This window comes from Balaenoptera musculus, chromosome 10, assembly GCF_009873245.2.
Source record: "Balaenoptera musculus isolate JJ_BM4_2016_0621 chromosome 10, mBalMus1.pri.v3, whole genome shotgun sequence".
NCBI lineage: Eukaryota > Metazoa > Chordata > Mammalia > Artiodactyla > Balaenopteridae > Balaenoptera > Balaenoptera musculus.
Genome location: NC_045794.1, coordinates 14,714,372 through 14,740,344, shown reverse-complemented (window position 1 = coordinate 14,740,344; position 25,973 = coordinate 14,714,372). Strand labels below are relative to the sequence as shown.

The following is a 25,973-nucleotide window of genomic DNA, read 5'->3' as shown; positions in this document are numbered from 1 at the left end:
ACCATGAATTAGGAGAGAGAATATACACGTATATTATAGAACAACGTGAATGCAAATGTTGATGTTGCTAGAAAAAAGGAGAAATTCCAAAGGTAAGCTTGGTTGTGAGGAAGAATATTGAAATATATTTAAACTGAGTTTTACTTCCTAATTTGCCACCAACTAGCTATGTGACCCTGGACAAATCACTCAATCCCTCCAGTTTGCTCATCTCTAAAGTGTGGGCTTAAATGAGATAATTTCTTAAATACAATATTACTCTGAAATCATCTGATTATATTTTAAAATAGAGAATAATGCAACTTTGCTTCTATAGCAAAGCACAGGTTTGTAACTGTATTTTACACAAATGAACTAATCATTTGATTTATGGAGATAAGCAAACCTCACATGCTTATGGGGCTAGACATATTGTCTGAATGGCAGTTTTGTTAGATGTTGAAAAGCCAAATGAATAGGCTCAAAACCAGAATCAGAAGAACATCTTTTCAGGACTTCCCTGGCTGTCCAGTGGTTAAGACTCTGCACTTCCACTGCAGGGGACATAAGTTCAGTCCCTGGTCAGGGAACTAAGATCCTGCATGCCGCGAGGCAAGGCCAAAAAAGTTTAAAAATACAAAAAACCCCCCAGCTTTTCAACTTAAATAAGACCAGAATTCAAAAAGTAACTTAATTAAAAAAAAAAAATCATTCCTTGAGAGATCACCACTCTCCTTTTATCCAAATTTTGTTCCTTGCTGACATTTACAAGGGTAAATGTTCTTTTTTTTCTTTTCTTTCTCTCCTTCAAATAAACGGTGGTGACAACAACAAATATGGGTATTTTTATATGTGATTTAGAGGATGGTAGTCAATTGGATATTTGCTCCTGACCCTGTCTCCAATAAAATTAAATTGATGTCATTGACAAGTAGTAGTATTTGATGGATGTGTTTATCAAAATGGTGAGGAATTCCTGTGGATGGCTCCTGGGAATGTAAGTAGAAGAGATGGGACAAAACTGAGCCGCTGAAATTACAGCCTGGACATCAGGACAATTGCCCTAACAGTGCTTTGACCTCTTTGGGGAAATTGCAAAAGATCTATTTTTTTTCAGTACATTCAAAACTTATATCTGGCAACTGAAGTCTGAAGTTCAGACTTCTGAATTTCCCCTCATATTTGCTGCTTCTCTATTGGAAGAGAGTTATAATTCTGAAACTAATTTTCTACAAAAAACCTTGTTTTTGGCTTTGATGCTTTTAGACCTATATTTAGTCTGTCAAATTTTTTTTGCTTGCTTACTTCTTTATGTAATTTTCCTTGACTCCATTTATTCAATTACTTATTTATTCAATTCTTCAAAAGGTATGGAGGAAATATCTTCACTAGATACATTTCTATAATGTCTTAATTTGACTATTACAACTTACTCTATTACTGGTCTTTTTTATTTTTTACATATTACTAGCAGTCACTACAACCCATGTCCAAGCTATTATTATGCTCTTAATCGTAATAGACACAATAATGCTCCCAACCCCAAAACAAAGATGTCCACATCCTTATCCCAGGAACCTGTGAATATTTTACCTTATATGGAAAAGGAATTTTGTAGATATGATTAAGGCTAAAGACCTTGATATGGGGAGATTGTTCTGGATTATCTCATTTGCCCAATCTAGTCACAGAAATCTTTAAACGCAGAGAAACTTTCTTGGCTAGGGACAGAGAGAGACAGGTCAGAGAGATGAGATATTGCTGGCTTTGAAGATGGATGAAGGGGACCATAAGCGACAGAATGCATGCAGCTTCTAGAGGCTGGAACAGACAAGGTAACAGATTCTCCCCTAGAGTTTACAGAAAGGAATGCAGCCTTGCCTTGATTTTAGCCCAGTGACACTCATGTCAGACTTCTACCCTATAGAGCTGCAAGATGATAAATTTTTAATATTTTATGCTACTAAGTTTGTGGTAATTTGTTATGGCAGCAATTAGAATCTAATAGAATATTAGTTCCTCATTGAACCATTTTATCCTTTTGATATGCTATCTATGAAGACATCCCCAAATTTTTCCATTCATTTTTCATTCACTTTTTTCCTACATATATATAATATATATATTATATATATTCCTATACATAGGAGTATATATATGATATATAAATAATAGACATACATATTTTTTCGTGGCTACATATATCTAACATTGTGTTAGGTATAGGAACTGTGAAAACATATAAGATATGTTAAAAAGCTTACAGTCAAGTATGTTATTAATAATAAAGCTCACAGTCAAGGATGTGATTAATAATAAAGAAATTTAGTGAGTATATATATACATATATACACACACGCACATATAATGCAGTTGCTACTATCAGAATTTAGAAGAAGTAATTGATTTTACACAGGGGTGAAGTGATAGAAGTGGTATAAAAGGAAGCTTCGAAGAAGTGAAATTTAAAGGTTGAGTAGTTTCCACTAGATAGAAAAGTGAGAAGATATGATTTAAATCTAAGTAGAACTAGATATACGCAAGAGATGTGTACAGCTGGGTATAATTGCTAAAATAAAATTTGTTGCTTAGCTTTTTTATTTCTATTAGAATGCAACTTGCTTATTAGAATGCATACTAGTATGAGAAAAATTTTGTTTACTACTGCATCCCCAGCACCTAGAACAGTGTTAGCACATTGTTGGCATACAAACAAGGTTGAAAACCCTGTGTTGTATGAGCGAATGCCTTTCTTCTTTAAAATGATTTAAAGAAATTTATTTAAATACAGAAATATTTTATATGTAGCTTAACAGATTTGAAAAATACCCTTAGATTTGCATTCCACAGTAAATTGAGGATACTATAGAGTCCAATGTGCCAAACTTTGCTAATACCTGGTACATAGGAAATAAAACTTGAAAAATCTGAAAGCTTATATACCAGTAGATATCATAGTACAAGACATTTCATGGGCCCTACTGTCATGTCTTAGTATATGCCAACTTTATTTCAATTTTTTAAATACTGATTTCATCTTTAAATAATGTCTGTTTTCAACAGTACAAATAATACAGAATGAAATTTTTTCCAAGACTGTGGTATCTATCACCAAGTTTAATACACTTAAAAATTTTCAAAGCATCAGATTTTAGATGATCTAAAATGTGAAGATACACTCTGCAACCACTCCAACTTTGTTATAAGTAGGAACAGATGTTCAGCAACATAAATTAATGAACTCTACTTTTTATTACTTTGATTAAGTATTTTAAACCTTTTAATAGATAATTAATTTTAAAATATTCTTTAATTTTAGTTTATTGTAAAAATGTATTTGTCTAAATTTATCCTTTGCATTGAATATTTTAAAAGATTTTTCTAAGCTTATTTCTTTATTTAAATAAAAGAAAAAATTCAAGCATCATTTCATGTTCAAAAGAGTTTCTTATAGCTCGTATGATATTTCAGCTTTTGTTCACAACTGAACACTCATATTAGGGACAGAAACCAAATCATCCAAAGACAATTTTTCTAAAATTTCCATCTCAGTTGGAGAACAAAAATGTCAAAGGATATCATTTGAAGAAATCAGCAATACTCTGCTTTTAAACACTAGAATCTGTGTAAGGGGATACGGATCTTCTCACTTAAGGTGGTTTTCATTGAAGTTACTAGCTCAAGGTGTAGCTGGAGTTATTAAGGTGTTTTGGATACACTGAGTTGATGGGGCATTTTATTTTGGTATGTCGAATAATAAATTTTATGAAGAGGAGAAAAAGCTCAGTCTTCTAATCAGGGGGCAGATATTACTTCCTTATGAATGAGTTATAAAAAAAAGAAAAAGAAATATAAAGATATTTGTGTTCTCAAAAAAATAAAACAACCCTCTTTTCTTTTCTATAGAAACAGAAGGCCTGAGTGCAAGATGGTTATAAGATATATTTAGTCTTTTTGTTTTTTTTGGTAGCACCAATAATGACTAAAGCAGAGACTGAGGAATATGGTTGGTCTAAATGATAAATAATTGAGTCCTTGATGCCAAAAGCTTGACATTTGAAGACCAACTGCCCAACTGATTAAAAAAAAAAGTTATTAACTACATACTAATATAAAGGAACAAACTTATAAAGATATTTTTAATGCTGCCTAATTTTATTGTAATGAATCAGTTATTTTAAAAGTTATTTAAGCCAGAGAAAGACAGATATCATATGATATCACTTATATGTGGAATCTGAAAAAATGATACAAATGAATTTATTTACAAAACAGAAAGAGACTCACAGACATAGAAAACAAACTTATGGTTACCAAAGAGGAAAGGGTGGCGGGGGGAGGGATACATTAGGAGGTTGGGATTAACATATACACACTACTATATATAAAATAGATAACCAACAAGGGCCTACTGTGTAGCACAAAGAACTATACTCAGTATTTTGTAATAATCTATAAAGGAAAGGAATCTGAAAAGGAATATATATAAACATGTATATGTGTATATATATATATGTGTATATATATATATATATATATATATGTATATATATATCTGAATCACTGTGCTGTACACCTGAAATGAACACAATATTGTAAATCAACTGTACTTCAATAAAAATAATTAAATTAAATTAAATTTAAAAAAATTATCTAAACATGCAGATTTGCATTTAAGTCTATGTGATTGGAACCTGACCAGAGTGACTTAAACAAGTAACCAATTTGATGGTAATAAGTTCCTGAAATCAGCTGATATTGTGCTTCTAGTGTTGAAAGATCTAGGCATATTTCTTACTGGTCTGCTATTTTTTAAAGTTTTTTAAAGCTATTTTTCCCAGTGTTACTGAGAAATAATTGACATATATCTCTGTTTAATTTTAAGGTGTACAGCATGATGGCTTGATTGATTGACATGTATTGTGAAATAATTACCACAATAGATTCATCTCCCATAGGTACAGTAAAAAGAAAAGAGAGAAGAAAAGAAAAAAGAAAAATCTTGTGATGAGAACTCTTTAAGATTCACTGTTAACTCTTTTGTTTATCGTACAGCAATGTTAACTATGGTCATCATGTTGTATGTTAGAGCCCTAGTACTTCTTTATCTTATAACTGGAAGTCTGTACCTTTTGACCACTTTCCTCCAATTCTCCCTCCCCATGATCTGCTAACTTTAATACATGGCTATCATCTCAATGCTTATAGCAAGAGGTTTACCGAAGCTCTGGACACTACACCCATGTTTTATATTTTAAAAAATGGGGGTATGAGCAAATGGGTAAAACACATGCTCTTGAATCTCTGAACTTTTTATCAGGATAGAAAGCAGTGGATTTTTATAGTTCTAAGGGTGTCTGAGGAGACAGTGTCTATAATCATGTGTGTTGCTATCCTCCCAAAATTGGGATTCTGCTGGCAAGAAAAAGTAGGTATCAGACAAGCAATTAGCAGCATCTCCTATTTTGTCTTTAAAGTTTTTGATTGTCTAATGTTGCTCATCAAATTATTGTAATTAATAATGTATTTAGCAAAAATAATCAGCATGACCTGAATAAACAGCATGATTAAATCTCGGGAAAAGGACTATACCTCATAGTTTGGACTACAGTAGTATCAGGATGATCTGGTGTCTATAAATCAATATTACAGTTTTATTTTTTAAGGCAATTAAGAATGATCTTAAAAAGAACTCTTCTAGGTCCATCCACCTCACTACAAATAACTCAATTTCATTTCTTTTTATGGCTGAGTAATATTCCATTGTATATATGTGCCACATCTTCTTTATCCATTCATCTGTCGATGGACACTTAGGTTGCTTCCATGTCCTGGCTATTGTAAATAGAGCTGCAGTGAACATTGTGGTACATGACACTTTTTGGTTTTCTCAGGGTATATGCCCAGTAGTGGGATTGCTGGGTGGATGGACCTCGAGTCTGTCATACAGAGTGAAGTAAGTCAGAAAGAGAAAAACAAATACCGTATGCTAACACATATATATGGAATCTAAAAAAAAAAAAAAAAGGTAATGAAGAATCTAGGGGCAGGACAGGAATAAAGACGCAGACGTGGAGAATGGACTTGAGGACCTGGGGAGGGGGATGGGTAAGCTGGGACGAAGTGAGAGAGTGGCATGGACTTATATATACTACCAAATGTAAAATAGATAGCTAGTGGGAAGCAGCTGCATAGCACAGGGAGATCAGTTCGGTGCTTTGTGACCACCTAGAGGGGTGGGATAGGGAGGGTGGGAGGGATACGCAAGAGGGAGGAGATATGGGGATATATGTATATGTATAGCTGACTCACTTTGTTATAAAGCAGAAACTAACATACCATTGTAAAGCAATTATACGCCAATAAAGATGTTAAAAAAGAAGAAACAAACAAACAAACAAAAAGAACTCTTCTAATAATTAAAATGTTTACTGTACCATTCTTTTGGCCAATCAGATACATGAAAGACAAATAATAGCTATGGGCCCTGGGAGGAGAGAGGCAACATTTTCATTAGCATGAATATGATTGCTTGTCTAGAACACTTAAGAGAATCAACTGACACATGTTAATGGAGTAATATAGTGAGATCAACATTTTTAAATTCAGTAGTTTTTCTATATATCAAAATAATCAGAAAGAAAGTATAAGGGGGAAAGCTGTGTGCAATAAAAATGTAAACTAAGTAGGAAAATAATAAATCACCTTAAAAAGAATTAATGAGAAGTTAATGAAGGCATACGCTTCAGTTTATTTAGAGGTATATGAGAAGTCCTGGAAAATGGAGCAAGATGCTTTGTTGTTCTTAGAATGGAAGACTGGATGTTTATAAACATGTTGATGCTTCCAGAATTATATCATATATTTCATATAATTTCAAAATACACCATGTGTATTGAAAATTTATCTGTTAAGTATGATGTTAAGAAGAGCTAGGGTCATTTTGAAAACAGAGAAATGAGTATAGCCACCCAGGATATAATAGTCTTTTATAATGCACTGTATAAAAACATAGCTATAATAAATTGCCATTTACTTGAACCTAATACATAACTTATGGGATAAGTAAAGCAACACGAATCAAAGGGTAAATATCTCTTGACTTATGAAAAATTATATTAAAAACCTAGGATGCCATTATTATGAAAGTGTTAAATTTGACTTTAAAATTTTAAACTTTATATCCAGAAATTCATAACCAAAGTTTAGATTTAGCATCATAAAATTATGATGTAAAGGCAGTCACAGGGAAAAATTTCCAATATGTTTAAGTTTTTTGAGGCTATAAGGAGAAATCATTGACAAAGCTTTATTAAATATACCCTTATTATAAAATTATTTCTGAAAAAATGTATTTGTTTATTCTTAAAATATCATACTATTTAATAAATATAACAGTGAATTATTAATTTTTATATTTTTATTCATTTGTTACAGATATCTTTTTGAATGTTTATGTTATACAATTAGTTTAATTGAAATGATAAGGGTGAAGGAGATGGGGAAGTTTGAATTTGAGTGAGGAAGGCATATAGGCAAATAACTGTAGCGATTAATAAAGAATTATGTAAGTAATAAAATTAAAATATTTGTGGTGGAGAATGAGTAATCAATAACTAACTTTATTTTCATATTTTTCTCTATTACCCAGAAGTAACCATCATTATTTTCAGAGCAGATGCTAATTTCATTTATTTACTAAAACCCACTGTGTATATAATAGATTTGAGGTTCTGTATTATACACTATAAAATCAGTGAATCCAAATAAAAATAAATTCACTCAATTCTGTAATTCCTGAATTAAGAAATTAAAAAATCAAAATAAAATTAGAGAAACATGCACAGGGCAGAATTGGAACTCCAAATGAAGAATAAAGTTGTGACCTTCACAGCTCAAATATGCATGTAGATTTAATTAATTTAATCAGGATCAATAGTAAAACGGGATGAAGCAAACAAAAATCACCTCATTACCCAGTTTTTTTTTCATTTAAAATATGTAGTTGCTGCTGAATTTCTTTTGTTTTTGTTTGGTTTAGAGTCACTTAAATTTCCTGGGCAATTCCTTCCATTTTCAATTTTATAGCCTCAGATTAAAATTAATTACTTGGGTAACTTAATTCTGTCATTTAAAATGTATCTTTTATAACTCTTTATTAATACTATTATTTAATTAAAATGTTTAACAGAAATTGATTTTCCAAAGTTTGTGTATGTTTGTTTTGGTTTTGGTGGTTTTGACAGTAAGGGCAAAGAAATGCTATTGATAGGACATTTCATAATTCAGTAAAATAAAAGCCAAATATATTTATTTAAATCATATATTGTTCAATTTACCATTTATATAATTACATCTTGTTACACACACACACACACAGAGGGGAAATTAGTTGTTTGGGGACTTTAACGATTTTTACTTCATTAATTTAGGGCGTGCTAGTAAGGGTAATAGAGCAGCAACTTGGATGACATAAAACTAGCCAAATCAAGGTATACTAATGCTCAGAGTTTAGTAAAATTTTCAAGAAAAAAAAAGGAAATTTTGGAAACAGTACATAATCCACAAAGATTTTTTTTCATAATAGGAAGGTTCCCATTTAAAGTGATTGATATCTATATATGATAATTTCTTTTGAGAGCAAGGACTCTCTTATTCACTATTATATTCCTAGGATGTAGTTGTGTAAGTGCCTAGAAAATGACTAGTGCTCAAGAACATATGAATGGGGACTTCCCTGGTGGCACAGTGGTTAAGAATCTGCCTGCCAATTCAGGGAACAGGGGTTCGAGCCCTGGTCTGGGAAGATCCTACATGCCTCGGAGCAACTAAGCCCGTGAGCCACAACTACTGAGCCTGCGCTCTAGAGCCCAGGAGCCACAATTACTGAGCCTACATGCCTAGAGCCCCTGCTCCGCAACAAGAGAAGCCACGCAATAAGAAGTCCACGCATCGCAAGGAAGAGTAGCTTCTACTCACCGCAACGAGAGAAAGCCCGCGCAGCAATGAAGACCCAACGCAGCCAAAAATAAATAAGTGAATTAATTAATTAAAAAAAATAGTTAACTAAAAAAAAGAAACAGAGCTAAAACCAATTCTTTAAAAAAAAACATATGAATGATTGAGTAAATAAATGAAAGATACAAACAAATGTATAACTCAATTTAGTCAATGGATTAGAGAAATGGAAGAAATTGATACCTTAATACATTAAATAAATTGATAACTTTTTAATGTGTCTGAAAGTTCTAAGCAGTATCAACCTGCTTTAAAATGCCAGCCAATATTATTTCTTTAAAGAACAGAGCCTTAACAAATGCTGCAAGAGATAATCACTGAGGCATAACTTCCTTTAGTTAATAAAGGAGCATATAGTTAACACAGAACATAAAACTGGGTAGTGGGCCAAAGAAAAATGTATTAATGTGTCTGTGATTTGAGTTCCCATTTGTTATGTAGGTGATTGTGTGCCCTTCCACTGGAGCTCTTTTTTCCCCCTCCACAAAACATAAACTATTTAATTCTGATTTTTAAAGAGCAAAATAATTCACTATATTGAAACAGCCCATTCATCACATAAAGCATTTGATTCTGTCACCTCAAGTGCTTGTTAAATCACTTCCAGCTGCTACAATCAAGGGCCAGGTACTTCTAAGGTCTGGCACTTTCTGAGCTCTATTACACCTTTAAGTATGATTCTTCAATCCAATTCTAACCTTCATAATAATCAAGTGCCCACTCCAGTTAACTTCAACGTATAAGTCTGTATCTGATTTTCAATCAGACCTCTTCATCCAAAACCTGAAAGATTCTGAATATCTATGAAGTAGTATAGTAACATTTTCACTTAAAGCAGTGTCAAAAGCAGGATCATTGCAATAAAACTTTGTCAAGGAAACTATGCTATAAAAGGGATATCTCTCGAAACCAACAAAGAAGTAGGTTAGCGATAGAACTGAGAAGTAATGTATTTCGTGATTGTACCTCCATGAATCTGTTGATTGAATAATTTAGCATCAAGGTGGAATTCAGTGACATTTAAATTACAAGAAAAAAGAGGAATTCCATATTTAAGAATCTATAATGAAGAAAGTTTACACATTATCTTTATCTAGACATAATGTTTGATTTTTTTCAACAAATATTTCTTAAGCCTCTAGTGGGAGTATTGGTGATGTATACAAGTATAAATTCAATGTAATTCAAACATATCATAAAAGTAACAAAATAGAATTCAATGATCTCTAAATGTGTAGTTCATGCATTCACTTCATTTTTTATTAAAAGAATTATAATATCTTTATTGAGATATAATTCACATACCCTAAAATTCATCCTATTCAATTGTACAATTCAGTGGTTTTTAGCATAGTCACCGAGTTATGCAACCATCACTACTATTTAATTTCAGAACATTTTCATCATCCCAAAAGAAAACCCTTAGTCCTTAGCAGTTAAATTTGTAGTACAGAGAGTTATTGTGTACCCACACTCAGTATACCCACATTATTATTAACTAATGTTTATATGCTAGTTAATTTCCTTAATTTTTACCTAATTTCTTTTTTCAATTCCAGGATCCCATCCAGGATACATTACTTTTAGTTATCATGTTTCCTTAGTCTCCTCTTAGCTGTGACAGTTTCTCAGACTTTTCTGTTTTTGATGACCTTGGTCAATAATTTCCCTATCTTGTAATGTCTTTATCTGGTTTTAATATTAGGGTAATATTGACCTTATTATTTTTGTATATTTCTTTGTATTATTTCTTTGGTTTCATCAGTGAAACCAACTGGGCTTAATACTATCCTTTTGGGGGAGTTTTTTTTTTTTTGGCCCTGCCTTGCAGAATGCGAGATCTTAATTCCCCGACCAGGGGTTGAACCTATGCCCCTTGCATTGGGAGCACAGAGTCTTAACCACTGGACCACCAGGGAAGTCCCTGGGGAAGATTATTAATTTTTAGTTCAATTTACTTAATAGTTAATAGGGCTATTCAGGTTATGTCTACTTCTGTGCATTTTGGTACTTTGTGTATGTTAAGAAATTTATTGTCAAATTTGTGGGCATAGAGTTGCTGGTATTTTGCTTTATTATTCATATTCATGAGATCAATTGTGATGATCCATCCTTGCTTTCTGACACTGGTAATTTGTGTCTTCTATTTTCTTGATTAGCCTGGCTAGGGTTTATTAATTTTATCAATATTTTCAATAATCAGGTTTTAGTTTGGTCAATATTCTCTATTTTTGGCCTGTGTTTCAGTTTTGTTTATTTTTGCCCTAATTTTATTATTGCTTTTCTTCTTGTTTACTCTTAAATTCTCTTCTCTCTCCAGCTTGCTCAAGTAGAAACTAAGTTATTCATTGCAGATTTTTCTTTTTTCTAATACATTTTCCTCTAAGCACTGCTTCCACTGCATCCCACAACTTTTGATAAATTACATTCTAATTTTCATTTCATTCAAAATATGTCTTAGTTTTCTTGAGAGACTTTTTGAAACCATGGATTATCAGAAGTGTGCAAATTAATTTCCAATTATTTGGGTGATTTTGTAGCTATCTTTCAGATATTGTTTTCTAGTTTAATTCCATTGTCATCTGATAACATAATTTGTTATAATTTCAACCGGTGGGCTTCATAGCCAACGTGTCATCTCTTTTGGTGAATGTTCTATGTGGTTTGGAAAGACTGTGTACTCTACTCTTGTTGGTTGGAGAACTCTTTAAATAACAATTATATGACGTTGATTGATAATATAGTTCAGGTCATCTATGTTCATACTGATTTTATATCTCTTTGATTTGTCAAATACTGAGAGAGGGGTATTGAGTTCTCCAACTAAAATAGTGGATTTTTCTATTTCTTCTTTTACTTTTAAGACATTTTGATGCTCTCCTATTCGGGGCATACATGTTTAGGATTGTTATGTGTTGTTAGACAATTGACCCCTTTACTACTATACCTTTCTTAATCTCTATTAATTTTTCCTGTTGTAGATTCTACTCTCTCTGAAATTATTATAGCTACGTTGCCTTTCTTTTAATTAGTGTTGTTATTGGATGGTTCTCTCCATCCCTTTAATTTTTTAAAAAATTTATTTATTTTAGTTATTTATTTTTGGCTGCATCGGTTCTTCATTGCTGTGTGCGGGCTTTCTCTAGTTGCTGCGAGCGGGGGCTACTCTTGGTTGTGGTGCACAGGCTTCTCATTGCGGTGGCTTCCCTTGTTGCAGAGCACGGACTCTAGGTGCATGGGCTTCAGTAGTTGTGGCACGTGGACTCAGTAGTTGTGGTGCATGGGCTTAATTGCTCTGCGGCATGTGAGATCTTCCTAGACCAGGGCTCAAACCCGTGTCCCCTGCACTGGCAGGTGGATTCTTAACCACTGTGCCACCTAATTTTAACCTATAAAAGTCTTTATATTTAAAATGGGCTTCTTATATATATCATAGTTCTTTTAAATTTAGTTTAATTTAATTAATTTCAAATTTAAAGAGATTATTGATATACTTTTCTTAATATCAATCATGTTTATAACTGGTTTCTACTTTTTGCCTTTGTTCTTTATCCCCCCCCCCTTTTTTAATCTTCTCTTGTTTTGATTGGGCATTTTATACGATTCCATTTTATCTCTTCTTTTAGAACATCAATTATACTGCTTTTTATAATTTCTGTAGTACTTGCTCTAGAGTTTAGGATACACGTTTTTAAATAATTTAAGTTTACCTTAAATTATACTTCAAATAACACTATATGGTTTCACATGGAGTGTGGTTATCCTATAACCAATTCCTTCCTCCCATCTCTTATAACATTGCTGTCAGTTTTTTACACACAAGTGATTATAATCACCCATTATATTATTACTATTCTTGCTTTAAACAGAAACTTTAAATCAATTAATTGTGATAAACATAAAGAATTTAATTTTATGTTCATTTATTCCTTCTCTACAGCTTTCTCTTTCTTTTTGTAGATCCAAGTTTCTGCCTATGTCATTTTTCTTTTTTCTAAATAACTCTTTTTAACATTTTATGCAGGGCAGGTCTGCTGCTGCTGAATTCCTTAGTTTATGTTTATCTGAGAAAATCGTTATTTCTCCTTCAGTTTTGAAGGATACTTTTGCTGAATATAGAATCCTAGGTTGGATTTTTTTCTTTAACTATTTTATTTTACTCTCATTTTATGGTTTCTGACAAAAATTCCACTGTAATTATATTCTTTTCCTCTATAAATAAGGTGGTTTTTTTCGGGCTTTTTTAAAAAAATTTTTATTTATTTATTTATATTTATTTTTGGCTGATGTTGGGTCTTCGTTTCTGTGCGAGGGCTTTCTCCAGTTGCGGCGAGCGGGGGCCACTCTTCATCGCGGTGCACGGGCCTCTCACCGTCGCGGCCTCTCCTGTTGCGGAGCACAGGCTCCAGATGCACAGGCTCAGTAGTTGTGGCTCACGGGCTTAGTCGCTCCGCGGCATGTGGGATCCTCCCAGACCAGGGCTCGAACCTGTGTCCCCTGCATTGGCAGGCAGATTCTCAACCACTGCGCCACCAGGGAAGCCCCTGGCATTATTAAAAGAATTTTTTTCTTTGTCTTTAGATTTCTGCTGTTTGAATGTAATAGGCCTAGGTGTTTTCTTTGGTTTTTTTTTTTTTGGCACATTAATTCTACTTGGTATTCTCTGAGCTAGGCCTGTGGTTTTGTGTCAGTCATGAATTTTGTAAAGTTCTCAAATATTATTACTGCAAATATTTTTTCTGCTTCATTCTTTCTTTTCCTTTTGGTATTACAGTTACACACTTGTTATGCATCGAAATTGTCCTACAGATATTGGATGTTCTGTTATGCTTCTGTTTTTTAATTCTTTTTTTGTCTTTGTATTTCAACTTTGCATGTTTTTTATTTAACTATTAAAATTCACTGATACTTTCTTCAGCTGTGTTGGATTTATTGATGTGTGTCACAGGCTTTCTTCATTTCTGTTAGTGTTTTTAATTTCCAAAATTTACATTTTATTCTTTCTTAAAGTTTTCATCTCCTTGTTTACATTACTTATTTCCTTGCATGTTGTCTGTCTTTTCCGTTAGAGCCCTTAACGTATTAATCATGGTAATTACCAGTCTTATAATTTCCATATCTGTGTCATATCTGAGTCTGTTTCTGATGTGACTTCATCTTTCTGACTGCTTTTTTCTTTTCTCCTTTAGACACGTTTTAATTTTGTTTTTTAAAAAACCTAGACATGTTGTATTGGGCAATGGGTACTGAGGTATATAAGCCCTTAGCCTGAGAGTTTATTCTAATCTAGTTAAGAGTTAGACTGTGTTTAATGTTTGCTATAGCTATAGATGCCAGAAGCTTTAAATTACTTTAGTGGTTTTGTTTTTTCCTTCTCCTCTTTCGTCTGGGTTTCCCTTTGTATTCCTCTTGAGAGGGAGAGATTGTGTTTTGCAGCTCATTCAGCTGTAACCCACTGTTAATATACCAGACCCTCATTGGTGAGGTGTAATGTGTGAGGAAGGGTTATTATTCTACAATTCTTCTATTGAATCTCTGTTGTAGTGGGTCTGTGTCTCAGGGCTGTGACTTTCACCACTGTTTCCACAGTGATATACCTTTTTTCAACCCTTGTCCTTTACACCCTTATCTGGCTGCAGTGTTCCCAGTTTATTTCCATGAAGTCCTAATCCATTTTGACTATGTTTGGTGTTTTTGTTTTTTCCTTTCTCAGGTGAGACAGGAAAGCTAAAGGTGCCTGGGGTGAAGGAATGAAATTCTCCAAATATGGGATTACTCATTCTCTCTCCCTGAAAAATCCATGAGGGAACATTCTCATAGCTTTACTCTGAGGGACTGATGGATTTCCTTGGTGTAAAGTTCATGAAAGTCTGGGGGCCTCCTAAGATTGAAATCCCCAAGAATTTCTCAGTCTTATGCTGTCCATCCTTAGTCTCAGGCAATTCATTAAAATGACCATTTAAGGGTTCCATTAAGTGTTAAGTCATTGATTTTCAGTTTGCCCACCAATTTTTCTTGCTGTAATGACAGGGATGACAACGTCCAAGAGCAAGTAGGGCTAAAATCAGATGTCTAAAGAGCTATTTTTTAAATGTTATATAGCATGGTTATATGATTATGGCAACCTATTAGAGAAGGAGAAGTTGGATGTGAAGAACAGGAAATGTGCATAAGAAAATGAGGTCCTTGAATAAGTGAGAGGGGTTAGGATGAAGATCATAAAGAGAGAGTTTAACTTGGCTAAGAGTATAGATGATGTATGCTTAGAGCTATTGGGTCTTTGAAGATGATCAAGTTAAGATGAAGTCATTAGAGTGAGCCTTAATCCAATATAACTGTGTGTTTATAAAAATGAGAAATTTAGACAAAGACAAATACACAGGGAGAATACCATCCTAACATGAAGGCAGAGATTGGACTGATACCTATGAGCTAAAAAAATACCAGAGATTGGCAGCAAACCACCAGAAGTCAGGAAAGAAACATGGAAGAGATTTTCCCTCACAATCATTTGAAGGAACCAGCCCAAGGACAAAACATCGTGACTCACATTTTAGCCTCCAGAACTATGAGAGAATAAATTTCTGTTGTTCAAGACACATAGTTTGTGGTATCTTGCTATAGCAGCCTTAGGAAACTGATATACACAACAACAGAAGAGAAAGTAGAATACACTGGCCAGAGTTTATAGGTGGGATGATGAAATGGAGGAAGGAAGTAGAAGTTGTCTTCTAATTATTTTTATTTTTTCAAGGAGAAAGGGAGCAATGTCATAAGTTAAGAGTGAAGATGGAGATGCAGATATTGTTGGGGGTTATGAAATAGACGTCTGTGAGAGTGAGAATAGGAATAGAACTGGGAAATTTAATTGACAGCCAACTTGGTGTTAGTGGTTTGAACTTATAGTTTTCAATAATCAAGTAGGAAAGTGTGGCTCAATTCAGAGAAATTACAATGACCATGGAGGTGAAAAGGTAGATTTTAGAAGTATATAAAGGGCATAATTAATATTACCTGGTGATTGAAAATGGTGAATGAATGAGAATGAGGAATTAACAAAACTAACCGGATTTCTAACATGATGACACTATTTATTAACTGAGAATAGCAAACACAGAAAGAAGAAAATAAAGTTCGGTTTTAATCATTTTTTTCATTTTTAGCCTTACTGACATTATATCATATCAGTTGTCCTAAATATTTAACTCAGTTATTTGACCAGAATTCATTCATTGGCCAAATTACCAATTAAGTGCCAATAGTACATTACTAACAGGATAATAGAATTTCTATCTACAACTTTGTAAATTATGTAAACATAGTAAGAAATACTTATTTACTTTGTTTTCATTTTAAGCACTATCTAACTGTAAGTACAAAAGGCAGGTCCATCAACACTTTTTGGGAAAGGTTTAATCATGAAGATGGTGATTTAACTCAGGAAAGTTTTCAACTTCTGGTTCATAGGAACTGAATATTTTGTCAGCCAAAAAATTGATTATTTGTGAAAATTCAAAAAGTCATAGGCACAACTTGTATGTGTGTGGGAGTAGGTGTAACTGAAGGCCCAGCTGCCATTTATAACGATGAGATTATTCTGGTTTCCAGTGATACATTCTCTATACTAATAAGGTAAAGTATTAGGTCTCATGGAATTAAGGCAGACTATTTTCTCTCCAGTCACTGAATACACAGGAGAAATTTTTTTTATTACTTGATAATGCTACATATTATTTTACTTTAGAATTATCTATGCACATCAGAGAAATAGCTTCTCTTTTCTTTTTCAGTTTCATCTTTCTGAATGTCTTATATTTTAAAGATAACAAAAGCAGCTTATATTAAGATAATTATTTAATTATTAATCCAAATGTATTTTATCAAGCCTCTACTATGCATTAGGCTATTTTAATTAATTTGATTTTCTCCTTAAAAAAATGGAAAGTTATTGAAGGAGTTTAAGTAGAAAAATGAATTAACTAATCCTACCCAAGAAATCACCCAAAAGCTTAGTGGCTTAAAAAAATGACTCTCTTAAGATTCTACAGGTCAACAAGTTAATTAAGATGAAATGATGCCTTTTTTGTTGCTGTTCTTGATCTTGGCTGAGATTCTTCACGCACCTTCTATCATCTGAGAATCAGCTTTGTTGATCTTGTCTAGGCTCCCTTACCTGTCTGGGGCCTCAGCTGGGGTAACTCAGCTGATTCAGCTATGCTCCATACTCTTTTATCTCTAGCCCATGGCAGAGACAGAGGTCCTAAGAGGAGTAGCAGAAGCACACAAGGACTATGGAGACATGGATTCAGAACTGGTGCATTATCATTTCTTATACAATCTGTTGGCCGGAGCAAGTCACAAGGCCAGCTAAGATGCAAGGGGTGGAGAAATACACTCCCTCTTTGATAGGAGGAGCTATAATGACACATTCTAAAAGGTGTAGATACAGGAGCTGTGAAGAAATGAGACCATTTTTATAAGTGATATACCACAGAGAATAATATGATAAGGCTTACACTTTAGATAAAATGTTCTGGCTGCAGTGAGGAAAGCAGAATAAAAGAGAGTAAAATATTATCTATTATCTCAAATATCAATATTTAAGGACCTCATATTTTCCTTAAAAGACATTTGCTATATGGAAAGAGTTACATATTTTATATGGTTTTTGTGGTTGTTGTTGAATTAAAAATAAATGTATTCTCAAAAAAATTAGCAAACTGAATTCAACAGCATATTTTAAAAAATATATACCATGACCAAGTGGAATTTATTATTGGAACACAAGGATGTTGCAACACGTGAAAATCAATTAATATAGTACACCACATTACAGAATGAAGGACAAAAACCCATTGCAATTGATGCAGAAAACCTTTTGACAAAATTCAATATTCTTTCATGATAAAACATTCAACAGGGCTTCCCTGGTGGCGCAGTGGTTGAGAATCTGCCTGCCAATGCAGGGGACACGGGTTCGAGCCCTGGTCTGGGAAGATCCCACATGCCACGGAGCAACTAGGCCCGTGAGCCACAATTGCTGAGCCAGCGCGTCTGGAGCCTGTGCTCCGCAACAAGAGAGGCCGTGAGAGTGAGAGGCCCGCGCACCGCGATGAAGAGTGGCCCCCACTTGCCGCAGCTAGAGAAAGCCCTCGCACAGAAACGAAGACCCAACACAGCCATAAATAAATAAATAAATAAAATTAATAATAATAATAATAAATTTAATTTAAAAAAAAAATTCAACATATTAGTAATAGAAGGAAACTATTTCAACATAATAAAGGCCACATATGATAAACCTGCAGTTAACATCATAACTCATACTCAAAACCTGAAAACTTTTCCTCTAAGATCAGAAACAAGACAGGAATTCTTGATTTTTATTTTTCTCTTCAACATAGTACTGAAAGTCCTAGCCAGGAAATTAGGCAAGACAAAGAAATAAAAGACATTCAAACTGGAAAGGAAGAAGCAAAATTGTCTGTTTGCAGAAGATATAATCCTATATGTAGAAAACCTTAAAGTTACACACATACCTATACAAACATCAGAAACAAACAAAAACACTGTCGAAACTAATAAAAGAATTCAACAAAGTTGCAGGATACAAAATCAAAACACACAAATCACTTGCATTTCTGAACACTAACAATGAGCAATCCAAAAGGAAATTAATAATACAATTTCATTTACAATAGAATCAAAAAGAATAAAATACTTAAATAACCCTAACCAAGGAGGTGAAAGAATCGTACACTCAAAAGTACAAAGCTTTGCTGAAATAAATTGAAGAGGACACAAATAAGTGGAACTACATTCCATGTTCATGGATTGAAAGACTTAAATATTCTTAAGATACCAATATTGTACAAAGCAATCTACAGATCCAATGCAATTACCATCAAAATCCCAGTGTTTATGCAGAAGTAGAAAAGTCCATCTTACAATTCATATGGGATCTCCAGGGACTCCAAATAGCCAACAATCTTGAAAAAGAAGAACAAAGAGATCTCACACTTCCTGATTTAAAAGCTTACTACAAAGCCAGACTAATTGAAACAGCGTAATATTAGTTAAAAGACAGACATATAGACTGATGGAATGTTAATAGAGTGCCAGAACTGAACTTTTGCACATGTGGTCAAGTTATTTTCAACAAGGTTGCCAAGACCATTTAATGGGGAAAGGACAACGTCTTTGGCAAAAGGTGTTGGGAAAACTGAATATTCATAATCAAAAGATAAAATTGGGCCCTTCCCTTGCACCATATACAAAATTAACTCAAAATGGATCAAAGACCTAAATGTCAGAGCTAAAAGTATAAAACTCTTGGAGAAAACATGGGGGAAGATCTTCACAACATTGAATTTGGCAGTAATTTTTTTACATGACACCATAAGAACAGGCACCAAAAGAAAAATATATAAATTAGACTACATCAAAATTTAAAATTGTGTGCATCAAAAGATGCTGTCAACAGAATGCAAAGGCAGCTCATGGAATGGAGGAACACATTTGCAAATCATATATGGGGTAAGGGATTAATATTCAGAATAACTAAAGAACTCCTACAACTCAATATCAACCAAAAAAACCCCATCTGATTGAATAATGGACAAAGGACTAGAATAGATTTTTCTCCAAAAAAGACATACAAATAACTAATAAGAACAGGAAAATATGCTCAACATTCATTAAACATTAGGAAAATGCAAGTCAAAATTACAATGAGATATCACTTCATACCCATTAGTATGGTTATTTAAAAACAAAAACAAAAACAGGAAGTAGCAAGTGTTGGCAAGAATGTGAAGAAACTGGAACCATTGTGCACTGCTGGTGGGAAAGTAAAAGAGTGCAGCTTCTGGGGAAAATGGTGATAAGATAGAATTCAAAAAATTAAAATAAAATCACCATATAATTCAGCAACTCCACTTGTATGTATATTCCCAAAAGAATTGAAAGCAGGGACTCCAAAAGCTATTGCATGCCCATGTTCATGGCAACATTATTCTCAATAGTCCAAAAGTGGAAGTAACCCAAGTGTCCATTGGCGGATGAATGGATAAACAAAATGAGGTATATACGTACAATAGAATATTATTCAGCCACAAAAGGGAAGGTAATTCTGACACATACTACAACATGTAAACCTTGAAGATATTATGCTAAGTGAAACAAGCCAGGTACAAATAACAAATATGTGTGATTCCACTTATATGTGGTACCTAGAATAATCAATTCATAGAGACAGAAAGTAGAATGGTGGATACCAGGGGAAGGAGGTGGAAATGGAGAGTTAGTTAGTAACTAACAGGTATATGGTTTCAGTTGTGGGAAATGACAACTTCTGGAGATGAACAGTGGAAAGTGTTGTACAACAATGTGAATGTGCCTAATGCCACTGAACAGAACACTTAAAACAGGTTAAATAATAAATTTTATGCTGTAGAAATATAACCGCAAGAAAAAAAAGAAAAAATGCATATTTTTAAAAAATTGAAATCTTTTCTGATATCTGTATTATGGAAGTCTTCAAGGATCCAAGGTAAGTATGTATTAAGTCTCTAGGAAGAGCCTTGAAGTAGATTCTAAATATATTTTCACTCCTGCCTACAGGTCTCTATCTGGAAGTTGAATCGTTTTCTTTTTTTTTTTCACTCCATTGTCATCAGTCTTGGCAATACGACAGGGTTTATCCCCTGAAATATGAGTGGAAGTTGTATGTGCCTCTTCTGTGCAGAAGAAATAAGGGGAATCATGCATTCTGATAATACTTTTCCTGCTACAGTGAGATTGTCATGTTCCAGCTAGCTACTTAAGTCGAGGTCCCAAAATGCAGAGAATGTGAAGCAGAGCTGTGGCTGACCTGAAATGGATACAATCTTGAGCATGAAATATTGCTAAACCCACTAATATTGTAGGGCCATTTGCTACTGTAGCATAGCTGAGATTACACTGACTAACGCGGTTTAAGATAATGAATTATTTTAAGAACCTAGTATATTGTCTTCTTGATCCCTATTTGACTATGTTATTATTTGTATCAGAAACTGAATTTTTTTTAGGTGTCAGTATACCAAAATTCTTGTTCCAGAGTCCTAGCCAGACACAGGAAACAGTAACTATCTCTGAGTTTGTTTTCAAATCTAAGAGAGATTATTTGGTGGACCTAATTTATGTTCAGTGTACATAGCTGGCATAACCCTAGTACAATTGACTGTGATGGTGCCATATAACAAGAACATGGCTGCCAAGTCTACATCTCCATGCATAGGAAGGGGTGATACTTATAGGTTGGATGGGCACCCAAGTATTGCCCACTGCACCTCACATATACCATGTGTACAAAGAAGAAGCATAACATAGGAAAACACAGAATCTAAACACACATGTAGAAATTGATCGTATAAATCAAGGGAAGGGAAAGCAAGGGAAGCCAAAGACCTCAAATATATTCATACACCAGTAATTTAGAATTTGCGTGTGGTTTGGGAATAACCAACCCTCAACCTCTCATTAACTTTATGTAACAAATAAAAGCACACTGAATCAAAAAGACGCCTAGAGTTCCTCCCCAATTAACACAATCAACAGTGTTCTGTTTAATTTTTTACCCCTGTGCTTATGGTTTGAGTGAGATGTTTTGTGAAGGTAAAGAGTTTTTTTATACAATGAATTTTTTTTCAGGCAGTCCTTAGCAAGTTTCTTTGAAAAACTACCTATTTGACTTGAAATTCTTATAACTAACTTTTGCCACAAAGTTTTAAACAAAGCAATTGTCATTTAATAAAGGAAAATGTGCTTTATTTATCTGAAATATCCATGTTCTTTGATTTTTTTTAAAAAAAGCTTTGGAAATTATAATACAGAAAAGTAGCATAAGATTTAAGCTTAATTTCTTCAATTGCTAAAACCTTAATGCCCAATTGTTTATTGAATGCTTACCATTATTTTAAAAATAGCTATTTAAAGGTTTATAGGTCTTAAATACTTCAACTTGTTGTTGAAAATCTGACATACCATTAGATTTCTACTAACATTTTAGATAATAATGTTTCATATATGACTAGTCATCAGTGCTGTCCAAGAGTACTGCTGTGAGGGTAGAAATATTCTTTATCTTCAATGTCCAAGCCACTAGCCACTTGTAGCTACTGAGCACTTGAAATGTGGCTAGTGTGACTGAAAAACTGAATTTTAACATTTATTTAATTTTAATTTAAACAGTCACTTAAGGCTCGTGGCTATTTACACTAACCAGCACAGATCTAGATCTAAATCTAGATAACTTGAAAATATACTTAATTGTTTTGAAAATTCCCTGATGGTCCAGTGGTTAGGACTCTGCACTTTCATTGCTTAGGGAGCAGGTTCAATCCCTGGTCAGGGAACTAAGATCCTTCAAGACATGCAGCATGACCAAAAAAAAAAAAAAATACACTTAACTGTTTTATGTTTTTATTTCTGAATATTATCCAACTCAGTGGTCTAAATGACACACTGGACTTGAAGGAAGAGAGAAAAAGTTATTAATAAATATGTTAAGCTTATACTATAAGATTAATTTTAATTAAAAAGACTTGTAGAAAAAGTATTTTTCCTTAGGACTGTGGAAATAAGCATTTCTTAAGGCTTTACACACATAGGTACAATAAAATTGTAGAAAAACTGAAAGGTTATAGTGGGAAAATATAATTTTAAAAAGATTTTAAATGTCACAATGTTTTATTTGGTGAAATTAAAGAAACCACGGTACAAATTTTAACAGTATAAAAAATACTCCAGAAACATTTATGTGAGTTAGAAAGGCAATTTTTAGATCAAAATTAGAAACTATTTCTCTATGTATAACAAAGATGGCAATACCTCTCTCCTGTATCTAGCTAGTCATTTTTAAGATCAGAATAAAACATTTTCTGATGCTCCATTCTGTTTATTTTATATATTTAGTTTCTGTAACTAAATTAGTAATGGCAAAATAAAGTGATATTCACAGACATAACATGTGTTTTATTCTCTACACAGACTTAAAATCTAGTTTTCATAGGATTTGCACTTCCTGCAAATTTTCTTCAGGAGACACTTGATAATAGGATGTGGAAAGATAGAAATATTTGATAAATATATATTAAAATCATGAATATTTGGGAAAAAAATGTATTGCAACATAAGTGGAAGAAAGAGTATCTTGGGACCTGTATTTCAACAAATAAGTAAATTGTGGAAAGTCTTTTTATAAGTCAAAAGTATAAATAACTTTAAATGTTCAATATTAAAGAATCATACAAAATTAATGCATACTCACTTCATAAGTAGAAACAAAGAAATTAAGTATCCCAAGGGTATACAGTTTCTAAAGTAATATTTATTAAAATATTACTTTGTGTAAAATGAATAAAATATAGATTCTTTTTTCCTTTCAAAAGATCTGTGTTTGTGGGTATCCTAGCTCATGTAAAATGTTGATTTCATTCCCTTTGAAGCCACTTTCTTACTTTAATTACACTGCAAATGTGATTCACATAGTGAACATACCAGAAATACAGACTTCAAAATTGACAAGTTTGGATCATTTTCCTTCGAAGGCCAAAAGATGGCGCTGCTGTGTAGCTGAGTTACCGTTCCTCAATAATCAATTGCCTTCCACAGTTCAATCCAACTGCTAAAATGGCGGAAATAAATCTGTCATAAGAGCAAGTAAAACAGGTCTGAAAATGTAGTGAAACAAATCAGGTAACAAATTAACTTAGAATGGGACCCAATGATAATTGGACTTAGTGAAAACTGACAGTTGCCTAGCGGCAAAGAGATTGGTAGTCTCTTTTTGTGTAACATGTAGACGTTTCTGAGAATGCAGGTTAAACACTCCTTATCAGGATGTCACAGGTTAAGGGAGAAGGGGGAGAGGGAGAAGGAGAGAGAAAGAGAGAGAGAAGCCGACTTTGGAGAAATTGCCTATCTTATGAGAACGACCTAATGAGACAACTACTATCATTTCCATGCCAATGATTTAGTAACTTTATAATTCCAGAGTAAACCTCAAAATTATTTTTACTTTGACACTATTAAACTTTTGTTACCATTAGCATTGAACTGTAGTGCTATTCATTGTGATCAGTATATTATGCAGAGCTAGCCTCTTCCCATTTTAATTTTATTTTTATCACATCTATATATGTGCATTCTTTTAAGTCAAATAGTTCTACAGGGTTTATAGTAGGAAAAAAAATTTTTTAAATACTTTTACACAGCAACAACACTCAATCTCTGCTCCTCAGAATAAACCCTTTACACAAGTTTTATTCCTGTATTTTGTTAATATCATATTACATATATAACATAATGAATAACATAATTATTCTCTTATTTCTTGATTTTCCAGTGTTAGATGTATCTTTTGACTTCCTACTGCAGGTTTTTTATTTATCCACCTTTGTACATGTGTCCTTTACATTACCAGTATAGTCATACCCATAGTTTTTGTTAAATTGATAATTAATATTATGATTATGTGAGCATTATTTAACAGTTGAGCTGTGCAGTATACTATGATTACATTTAATTTCTGTACAACTTTTCCTAGACGATTTTGGTCTAGATGATTATGGTCTATTACAGTTTTCTTAACACTGAGTACCTCTCACTGTAGGTAGTTTATAATTTATCCCCAAACCCTACTGAAGTGTTAATTTCCTCTCCATGTATTTAAGCGTGTTATTTGTATACAATACAGTGTTAGCTATAGTGACCCTGCTGTACATGACCTCCAGAACATGTTCTTTCTACATCACTGAAAGCTCACATTCTTTTGCTGGAAGAGGTCATCCAGAGGATGTGACTGAGGTGTTGACCTGTGCGCTTGACCTGCTCAGTCAGAGTCTCCTTACCTACTCTCCTCTCCTTGGAATGTGCCTTCTGCTTGCCTTTCCCACACTAGAAGCTGCCCCAAGGACACAACCTTGAGATCGTAAAGTGGGGTTGAGATCATCTGGATGGTATACAAGACTGAACCCAGTTAAGATCTCTGTATAAGATTCTGGTGGACGAGTGTGGAGATCTACTCATCGTGGGACCACCCAAGACAAGCCCTGTATGTAAGTTCCCTTGCTTATTAAACCTGCCACTTGCCCATCTGAAGTGATCTGCCTCTTTCTTCAGTCTCTCCTTGCCCTCTGTGTACAAGGGCCATTTTTGGAACCAACAATTGGTGAGCCAGCCAGAAGGTGGAAGAAATGGGCCTTGGGACAGAGGCATCCATGGGGGAAATCCTAAGTTGGCCGTCGACTCTCTGTGGAGAGGTGTGGCCCGTATATTAGACACTTGTGGACCACCATGTGAGGATGGGGATGCCCCAAAACGCTGGCTGGCTTGATGTGCTTGTTTGAGGAACTGCCCAGAGTGTGCTGCATCGGAGAAGGGGGTGAATGGCTGTGCGGTGGGCTGACCTCTACTGTGGGCAGTTGGCCTCACCATCGACGCCCAACTAGAGCCTGGAGCTTGAGTTAAGAAGCTGGAAGGAATGCGGAGGTTTGAGAAGGACGTGTGTCTGTCCACTGCTCTGCTAGTTTCAAGGCTGGCATACAATGTGGGAGAGTGAGATGATAAATTGGAGACCTTATCGTGCTGTTTTATAAAGCTAGGAGGGCACAAGCTGCTGCAGACTCAGGTCTGAGCTCTGGTGACAAAGCCTGATTGGGACGCCAAGAGGTGGGATCCCTGGGAAAGTGAGGAGAGTGAAGAGGAGGAGGCTGTGGTGACTGACAGTGAAACGGACAAATTGGCTGTGCAGTCCAACCCCTAATATGAAGGAAAGCAAAAGCAGGACAACAGCAACTCCAGCCAGCGGGGCAGCCCCCAGCTCAGGAAACATTCACGATGAGAGAATATACTTCTGCTGAGCTTATTGAGATAGCTACCAAGTTCCAGCAAAAGGCCAGGGATGGATTCCAAGCATGGTTAGTGCAGCTACG

At 34.1% G+C, this 25,973-nt stretch overlaps 1 pseudogene; it reads right to left on the bottom strand.

The window, feature by feature from the left end:
• The window catches only part of LOC118902035, a 67,575-nt pseudogene extending 42,099 nt beyond the window's left edge, over positions 1-25,476 (bottom strand).
• Positions 25,477-25,973: the final 497 nt, after the last annotated feature.